General features: G+C 41.0%; 1 protein-coding gene across 2 annotated transcripts in view; it reads left to right on the top strand.

The window, feature by feature from the left end:
• The first annotated feature begins 215 nt into the window (after positions 1-215).
• The window catches only part of SERPINB5 (serpin family B member 5), a 142618-nt gene continuing 132971 nt past the window's right edge, over positions 216-9862 (top strand). The window contains exons 1-2 of one of the 2 annotated variants that reach the window (XM_078687912.1): positions 216-358; positions 474-552. The gene's annotated coding sequence lies outside the window, so the exon portion shown is untranslated. Of the gene's footprint in view, positions 359-446; positions 553-9862 lie in introns of those variants that run through there. The other variant, XM_078687911.1, reaches the window with a different exon arrangement.

Raw genomic sequence — 9862 nt, 5'->3', positions numbered from 1 at the left:
GTCCTCGATATTCTGACCTTGATATTAGTACAATTCCGATATTCTGTCATTAATATTAGTATGATTCTACCCAACAGAGGGGTTTATTGAAAAACCTTCAGTATCCCAGCCCGTAATTAGGGTAGCTGTTTCTGTGATGTCACTTCCTGGAGCTATTCAAGTGTGAAAATTTTTGTAAGTAGAGAACATGAATAAAAATACCAAGGCCTTCTTAGTGTCTCCTGCAGCTACACCTCACCCTCGAGTTTCCAGTTCTTTCCTTTCATCAATTGTATCTGAGAGCTGCAAAGTCCTGCATGAGCATGCTTGCCTTGCCCCTGGATGCCGCAGTCACAAGCACAGCCTGAATCATCTCTCGGTGGGTAGGAGTTGCCAAGAAACATTACAAGTAGCTTGAAAAAAAAGTTGTGTGCAGAGGCTGTAGGAGTGGCATGTAGGCCAGGTGAGCTAAAAGACTTGTTCTTTTTCTTCAGACGTTTGCTGCGGAGGCCGAAGCCTTTCAGCTGCTCTGCTCCAACTTTTCCTTTCATCTGCTTCCAATTAAAAAACAAGGTAAGTGTTGGAAAATAGTTATTTTAAAGAAACGCGTTTAGAAGCGATGCTAGGAAGGATGTTGTTATAAAGAGCATCACATAAGAAAAAAGGCACGTTAACTTACTGAATGTACGAATGAAGAAAAAGGATTGCTACGTCATCAGGCGTGCCTCCGAGCGTTTAGAACGACGCTGTTTGTAGCGTTCGCAGTGTTGATATGCGGGAATTTCTTGTTTCTGTAGTTTACTCGAGTTCTAATAAATCTGTAACAACACTTTTGCATTCAGCTGATGTAGATCTTAAGACTGATGCAAGGCATATCGTTTTAAGATTTTGGCGCGAGATGTAATAATGCACAATTTTGCATTTCTAAACTGAGAATGTAGAATGAGAATTCGGCCCTCTGAAAAAATTTACAGATGTTATTACACTGGGCGTGTGCCTATGTATGCACAATTTTCTGAACTGAGCAGAATTATTCGTATGACTAATGTCTGGAGGCTTGCTCTGCAGGTTTTGGTTCCCAGCCAAGTTATTTCTTGTCAGAAATTTTCCACACTTATTTTCTGTCGACTCTTCGGTTTTCTCCAGAAAACAATTGCGATGAACGACTGATACCAGGGGTATTTCTGATTATTCTTCAATTAACCATCCCTCGTTTTTGAGTGTCTGAAATATGCCACAGTTGTATTACTGCCTATTTATCGCATTGGAGCGACACAAGGGATATGTAATTAGTACATCTCTAAAGGACGTATTGTCGCATTCAAGGATGCAAATAGTTTGCTTTATCCTAAATTGTGTGGCATGGTGGTTCCAGATGATAATTGTGGAAGTACCGCCCAGCAAGTTTACGAGTATTTGCTTTTTGTGCTCACATTTCCCAACCGCTGATGATGTGTGTGGAGGAAAAGCTCGGAATTCTAGAATTGCATGCAGCAAGGGGCCCAGTAATTCTGTTATCCGCATGTTATTCTCCATTCTGAGCCAAAACTCACGATGGAGAGTAAACAAGGCGCTAATGTCCGTAATAAAAAAAAAAGTATCACCACCAATGCACAGGCCATCTCAGAGTGAGGGCATATAACGTGCTATTTGCCTTTAGCAGAAAGCTGGTTGCATCTCTGTACAATTAAGTGGGGAAACCTCCCAAAATTATTGCTTGAGAGCAACGAAGGCCTCTTCCTCAACAAGAAATGGTAAATGAATTAAGTTTCACATATCTGGTTAATAACAAGCTGTTTTCTTTTGTAAGTTTTATCTTGAAGAGTAGTTGTACAATATAAGTTACAGAAAGTCTGTTAAAGTGTTATGGCTTGTTTATGTATAAAAAGGCAATATATTGTGCTGTTGCTAGTGGTATAGTGCTGGTAAGTAATAGCAACATTTTGACATATGAAATGAAAGAGAGAAATAATGGAAGGAATTGTTGTAATAGCAATATTATGTGTTTAGAGAAGTTCTGACAACTTTTGGGTCCGGTGCCACTGAACCTGCCACACAATTCAAATCATGCCCCTATTGCCTGTAAGGTAACTGCACTTGTGACTGCCTGTTTAGTAGTAATATATTGCAATGTTTGGTGTTCAGAGGGGCTCCATGAGCTTTGGGTACCGTTGTCACTGCACCTTCTGCACTTCTGAAATCATACATTTAGTGCTTGCAAGGTAGCTGCACTTGTGATTGCTTATTTAGTACCTAAATATAGTGATATTTGGTGTTTAGAGCAGTTCCGACAACCTTTGGCCCCAGCGCCAATGCATCTGCAGTACTTATTGGAATTATGGCCTTAGTGCCTTCTAGATAACAGCACTTGTGACTGCCAGTTTAGTAGCAACATTTAGCAATATTTTGCAATTAGTGGGGGACCCTAGAGCTATTGGCCCTTGTGCCATTGCACCTGCTGTACCATTCCAATCAAGCCCCTTTTAACTGAAAGATAGCTAAAATTGTGTCTGCCCTTTATAGGAGTAAAATATAAGGTGTTTAGGGAGTTCTGACAACTTTTGGGCCTGGTGCACTTCACTTCCTGCACCATTCAAATAATGACCCTGTTGCCTGCAAGGTAAGTGCACTTGCGACTGCCTGTTTAGTAGTAAAATATAGAAATATTATGTGTTCAATGTAGTACCTGGAGCTTTTGGTCCTGGTGACACTGCACCTGGTGCACTATTGAACTCATGACCTGAGTGCTCGCTAGATAACTGCACTTATGACTGCCTGTTTAGTTGTAAAATATAGCAATGTTATGTCTTTAGAGGAGTTCTGAGTACGTTTGGTCCCGGTGCCACTGCACCTGCTGCACCATTCAAATACTGACTCAATTGCCTGCAAGATAACTGTATTTGTGACTCCCTGTTTAATAGTAAAATATAGCAACATTGAGTATTTAGAGGAGTTCTGACAAGTTTTTGGCTTGGTGCCACTGCACCTGCTGCACCATTCAAATCATGACCCCAGTGCCTGAAAGATAACTGCATTTATAACTGCCTGTTAGTTGTGAAATTTAGCAATAATCGGTGTTTAGTGCTGTGCCTGGAGCTTTTGGTCTTAGTGCCACTGCACCTGCTACACCATTCAAATAATAACCCTGTTGCCTGCAAGATAACTGCACTTCTGACTGCCAGTTTAGTAGTAAAATCTAGCAATATTTGGTTTTCAGTGAAGTTATGACAACTTTTGGTCCGAGTGCCACTGCACCTGCTGCACCATTTAAATCAAGCCCATTTAAACTGCAAGATAACTGCAATTGTGACTGCTTGTATATTAACAAAATATAGCAATATTAGGTGTTTAGAGGAGGTCTGACAACTTTTGTGCCCAGTGCCCCTGCACCTGCTGCACCATTCAAATCATTACCCGACATGTAAACCAGTGCTTAATTTAGCAAAAAAATGCAGGGGGCCAACGTTTTTGTGAGGAACCCATCACTGATGTTGCCGAATTGTGTGTCTGTCGAATGTCTATTTTGATATTCTTGATATCACCTTTTGCTGTTTTCCTTCACCATGCAATACTTCATGTCACTTTCTCTCTCTAACAAATTCTTTTTCATCCCTGCTTGCTCCCTTTGTCAATGTTTCTTATCTTTTGCGTCCTACTTTCTCTCTTTCTACATTTCTCTCTCTTGCTCTTGGTCAAAGTCTGAAGATGAACAATAATTCTTGGTCCCTAAATAATAGTTCCATTCCACACCACTTGCAACCATATGCTCACTTTATCTGGTAGAACATGTCTCAAGCACCTCATCAGACACTTTTTCCAAGATATTGCTCCAGATCCTAGGTAGAGTTTCTCATAGGTACATGGCAAACGTTTATTATAGACATTGGTTTAATACATAAATAAATAAATGGCTAACTGGTCTCTGACTTTTCGGGCAGTGATGGAAGTTTAAGGGCATGATCACATGTGGAAATGTCTAGCTGATTTAGTTAAATCTTAAAATGAGAGTTGAAGTGGGGTGATTTATACTTATTGCCTTATCTTCTTTTGAATTCCTCAAAGTATAGGTACTTCAGGTTGTCCTGGTTATTGATTCCTAATGCCAGAGGTGTTTTACATAAGCCCTGTAGAGCCAGACCCATGACACATTTTACATATTCACACTGAGAAGGTAAATGAGATGCATTTAGATTCATTGTATGTAAATGCATTTTATGAGGATTTCCTGCACCCCAGGCAGTAATCTGACAATTCTGTACTTATGCTAGACCCCGATCCAATATAGGTAAAATCCACATGTCTTGACGTCATTTACTTTGTATATGGTAAAGGGTGTGTGATGTAATCATGTCTTGATCTTGGAAGAGTGATATCTCCAAGGCTGTCTTGGAGAATTACTACGCTAAAGTACCATTTGGAAATGATTCTAATTAGTGATCCTCATGTATCTTGTCTAGAACATGTATTTACTTTTGCTTTTAATTAGTTAATTTTCACTATCTAATTTACTCTGGCCGTCTGGTTGAATTGATGACATACAGGTCAGCCTATTTGAGGAATGTGATCTGTTTTTTAGGAAAACTGAGAGAATGCTCAGCTTGCTACCCAGAGTTACCTTTGGGTAAACAGATTATATAATTTTATCATTAAATCTGTCTCCATTAGGCATTGAAGAGAAATAAATTACAGAAAGCCCTAGCCTAAAGACTTGCAGGGCATCAGGAATTCTTCTTATTTCCCCTATCCATTCAGTTATTGTGCATAGTCCATTTACAAAGTTTTCCTTATTCAATCTAGTAACCTATTCGGTCTGTATAAATCAAATCAGAAGTACCTGAGACAACCATTCTTGGGTAGCAAATTATCAGCTATCTTCTGTCAAGATTTAATGAACTTCCAAGTGTGGTTGGCAGCATCAGCAGCTCATTTTAGCAGGCAGCCAACTCGTCAGCATGAAATTTGATGTGGTCAGAGGGAAAGGAGGAGGGGTAAAATCTGATCCAGGTTTTTTCCTCATATCATATTGAGAGAATGCAGCCATTTTTACCTTTTACCTGGAAGGATTACCTTTTTTGCTAAGCCTCTTTGGTTGATGTCTGGTAAGGTTTTACTTATTTTCCATTATTCCACTTACATATTTTTCTGAGGGAACGTTGCTCAAAGATTAGAGCAGAGTCACTGACAACAGTTTTTTTTTTGTAACAAAGCCAGCAATCACTCCAGCGCATGTCAATTGAGGTGACGGGAACAGGGGCTGAATTGTGCTATACATCCAGAGCACCTCGTCAATGTCTGGAAGCCATTTCCTTATTGGCATGCTGAGTACTGGGAAAACGCAAAAGCAAAAAGAACTATTGATGGACAGAATGTAGAATAATGTCATACATTCACCCCAGTACAGAGATCTGGGCCTAAATCCATAGTTTTTTGCTCACCATGCCATTCCAGTTTGTACCCAGCCATATGCAAATCAGTCTTGACCCTGCGCCCGATGGGAACAGTCCAGCCTGAACTTCCAGACCAGGTCCCCCCTCGACTGGAACCAAGCATCCTAGGGCCGGTTTCAGGCTTTCAGCCCTCTTCAGCCAGGATAGCTTGACTCCAGAGGCATGGAGAGCACAGGACTCACGTCTGGGCATACCCGGCCCACAGACGTGGGTCACTTGCTCACTTTGGATTCAAGCTAGCCTGGCTGATGAAGGCTGTTAGCCCGAAACCGGTCCCAGGATGCTTGATTCCGGTCCAGGGAAGACATGGCTTGGCAGTTCGGTCTGGACTGTTCCCATGAGGCACAGGGTCAAGATTGATTTGCATTCAGCTGTGTCTGAACTGTGGTGGCAAAGTGAGCTAAAAAATGATGATGGATTCAACCCAGATCAGTGATTGGGGTTGAGTGTCTGAAAAGTTTTGGTGCTCTGTCCATCATCTCCTTGTGTTTGCTTTGCACGCCCTAAGTTGGCAGGGTATGCCCAGACGTGGGTCCCTTGCTCACTTTGCCACTGGATTCAAGCTAGCCTGGCTGATAAGGGCTGTTAGCCCGGAACCGGCCCCAGGATGCTTGTTTCCTGTCCAGGAAAGACATGGCTTGGCAGTTTGGTCCGGACTGCTCCCATGAGGCACAGGGTCAAGACTGATTTGCATATAGTCTGAACTGTGGTGGCAAAGTGAGCTAAAGAAACATGATAGATTCAACCCAGATCTGTGACTGATGATGAGTGTCTGCAAAGTTTTGGTGCTCCGTCCATCATCTCCTTGTGTTTGCTGAGCACTGGGAAAACAGCATGTATTGGATCTTGTTTCTGAAAAAGGTATTTCTGATCAATAACTAATTAGTCCTTCATAGGGCTAGAAACAACTTGATGGACTAGGCAGGACCACTAGCCAGGATATCTTCCATGTGCCACAGGCATCTGTTCTGACCTGCTATCTGTGAACTCCTCAAAGGAAAGATTAGAGTTTTGGGTGCAGATACACCAACCTCTCAGTTGACATACCATAGGCAAGTAAAGGTAGGGCAGAGGCCGGCTGCCTTGCCAGAGTCTAGGGGGCATGAGGTAGCATCTTTTCCTGCTTTTAAGTCCCCTCTGGTAGTACATTCTTGTATCTGTGCAATCATTTGTAGGAATACCTTGTTCTCAACTTCTAATTGGTTCAGGGGAGGTTTTTTATTGTGTGACTTAGCAATTCAAAATGGGTGACTTCCACCAGCAGGGAAAATACTCCACTTAAATCTGTGGTCCACGCAAACTTAAATAATTCGTAATTCTCCTTCTCTCCTTGATCGTGTGGTTATCATGGAACAAAGAACATACTAGATTGTAAGCTCAAACTAGAATTTACTAGAAAAGATACAAGAACAATTATCCTCCATTGTGAGTGATTCCTAAATGGTTAGCTACCCAGGTAGAACTCCTATGAGAGCCTGCATTTTGAGAGCCTTCTTGTTGGAATGTTCAACTATCCCACAAAGTACAATTGCTATGTCCTGAAAAAGTAATCAAAGGACAGAAGGTACAAGTCTTCCAAATCTAGCATCCTGTAGTTTGAGAGGAAGGGAGCCTTGGCTAAACATCGGCCCTCCGGCCATGAAGCCACGTAGTTGCATACATGGACACTATAATTGCCAAGAACCTGACAAATAAAATAAAATTAAACGTCTTTAATCAGTGGTTATTACCTTTCTGGTTGCTGTGTCCCCCTATTAATAATTACTGAAATACGAGGACCCCTCTATGAATCATTATTGAATCTGGGGACCCCACTGAGTCATTATTGGAACCCAGGGACTCCGGCCTAAGCAATTTCAATTATCTGAACTGCAAAACAATGTCACAAATATGAAAACAAGCAGTTAAATACACAAATCATTAAATATTCTATTTAATTCCCAAACAAAGAAAATAAAATCAACATTTAAATTTCAATGGGAAGATTTGAGCTTTTCTAAAAACAATTGAGGCGACCCATAGTCCATAATATATTCAGTTCGATGCACTTGCAGTGCTCCCATGAACCAAAATGCGAATACCAACTTAGGGGCATATTTATCACACTTTCAGCAGTGCAGTGCAGCAAGTCACCATGCTGTGCTGCAGGAATGTGCTGTATTTATTATTACACAGAACATTCCTGTCCTTTCCTAGCGCTGGCTCACTTTTCGCTGCATAGCGCCAACGCAGGCACTCTTGCCTCCATTGTAGGCAGGATTGTTTTTGTGCAGGAAGGAACCTTCCCGCACAAAAACCCTTCTCAGAGGCATTTTCCTCTTTATCTGTGTGAATGCAGCACACAGTAAAAGAGGAATAAACATGGAAAATAAAGATATTTCTCTTTGTTATGCCTCATGTGGGGATGCGTAGCATTTTGATACATTTCCAGGTCTACCAAATAATATTAAATCTGGGAATCAGCCAAAATCCATAGGTGGATGCTTGGAAATTCCCATGCTCCACCCATCAAATGCCTCTCTGTAGCAGAGTAACGCAAGGCAGCAATTTGATCTGCCTTGCGTTATTCTAGATTCATCAAGTCATGCAGTTCCCCACAAGGTGGCCTTGCGTTTCTTGATAAATCTCACTTAGGTTTTGTGTCTCCCTTATGCCCCCTGCGAGATGCAAGAGCGATGCTAAACCTTGTTAAATATGGTCCTTAATTTTTAGATTCAAAATTAAGATTTCTTTAAATGTTTTGAACATAATTGTTTTTTTAATTTGATAGTTTTCTTGTTTATTTACATGCATTTTATTAGCCTGTTAATATTAGGTAAGCCCTGAGTAGGCATCACGGACACCCAGTGGTACCCAGACCACAGGTTAAGAACCACTGTCTTAGATAACGCTTCTTCTGACAATATTATGGCTCTGGGGCTGCAAAGGATCAGAGTGCTATGCAAATCTTTAATAGACTGGCTTATAATATTTATGCGATGCTACCTTATCTTGTGGAGCTGTAGAAGGTGATTAGAATACTTAATATGCTGTGTGTCCTAGCCAGCAAACTGGATGCAGTCCAGTTTTGCTCTGCAATCTAACAGTGGGTTGTGATTAATGTGTGGATATTGTCTGCATGCAGCAGATAATGTAAAGCATTTTTTACAGTATATGTAATACACCATTGTGGTGCAGACTTCTTAAAAGGTCATCACTGTTTATTTTGACAAATTGAAACCCTGCTTCTACCATGTTAATCTTGATTTGAGACATCAGAAGAAATAAAAGGAATAATTTAGTCACTGAAAAAGGTTAAGGCCAGAAAGGCACTGCCACATTATCGTTTTAATAGCTGTGGACAACTTTCCCTCCATGACACTTAATCATTCCCATCTTAACATTGTGCTCACTCTTCCTTTCAAACTAAAGGGTCCATTAGGATGGCGGGCGCACTTTGCCCGCCAGCCATCCCCGCCCCCGCCTCCGCCACCATGGCGGGGGCGATCCGCCCAACATCATAATGGGCCCCTAAATGTTTAACTTATGTATTTGAAGCTCAAAGAAGTTGGGTGTTTATCAAAATATTTTTTGGGGGGAAACTTTACTTGATGATCAAATTGTAAATACGCAATATAATAAGTAATCAGTTCAGACTGTCCCTCTTTACCCTGAATATTCACATCATCAACTGCAAGTATACTGTGTTAGCAATATAATAGTAGAGTCTGCAACTTCTCTTTAAAACCTATATTTGTTTCAACACAGTCACGTTGTGGCACCACTAGTCACACGCATTAAGAAAACGGCATAGTTCAGGGGTCTCCAACCTTTCCTGTAATAAGTGTTACTTATTTTCAATGAAAATCATTCCGAGCTACTAATATTAGCAATGTTATAGTGACCACATCAGCCAAGATTACATTAGTAGCCACAATATGCAAGATTACCTGCGGTGATCAGGCAAGGTTGCCAGCAGTAATGTAAAAAACGCTGTATCAATTTGGAATGCCTTTACCTGGGTAATACAGAACAGCCATAGCTGCAAAGCCCATGACACTAAGCTAATAATATGAATAATAAGTCTCTCCAGAGCTGCATACATTATCAGTTAAATATCCTCTTTAAATATATTTAGGAAAATCAACTATGTTCCTCGAAACATCAGCTCCTGAGTTCTGAAAAACACACATTTGCATTTCAAATACACACTCTTCAATTTTGGTATACAAACCAAGAATAGCTTCTAATTTAGAGGCTGGCTGCACAAAAAGGAGCTACTTAGAAGTAGCTGGAGAGCTACCAGTAGCCCAGGAGCTACTCGTTGAGGAAGCCTCAATAGTTGATCAACTGTATTAAGTAATGATGTCTCAATCCTGGAGCCAGCAGACAGTATGAAGGACAGGTCTCCTTCACACTGTCTGCTGAATTACAAATGTTAATTAAAAAGTGAAAGC

This window comes from Lissotriton helveticus, chromosome 4_1, assembly GCF_964261635.1.
Source record: "Lissotriton helveticus chromosome 4_1, aLisHel1.1, whole genome shotgun sequence".
In the NCBI taxonomy this organism is placed as follows: domain Eukaryota; kingdom Metazoa; phylum Chordata; class Amphibia; order Caudata; family Salamandridae; genus Lissotriton; species Lissotriton helveticus.
The sequence above is the reverse complement of the archived record's forward strand: the minus strand, read 5'-3'. Positions and strand labels throughout refer to the sequence as shown.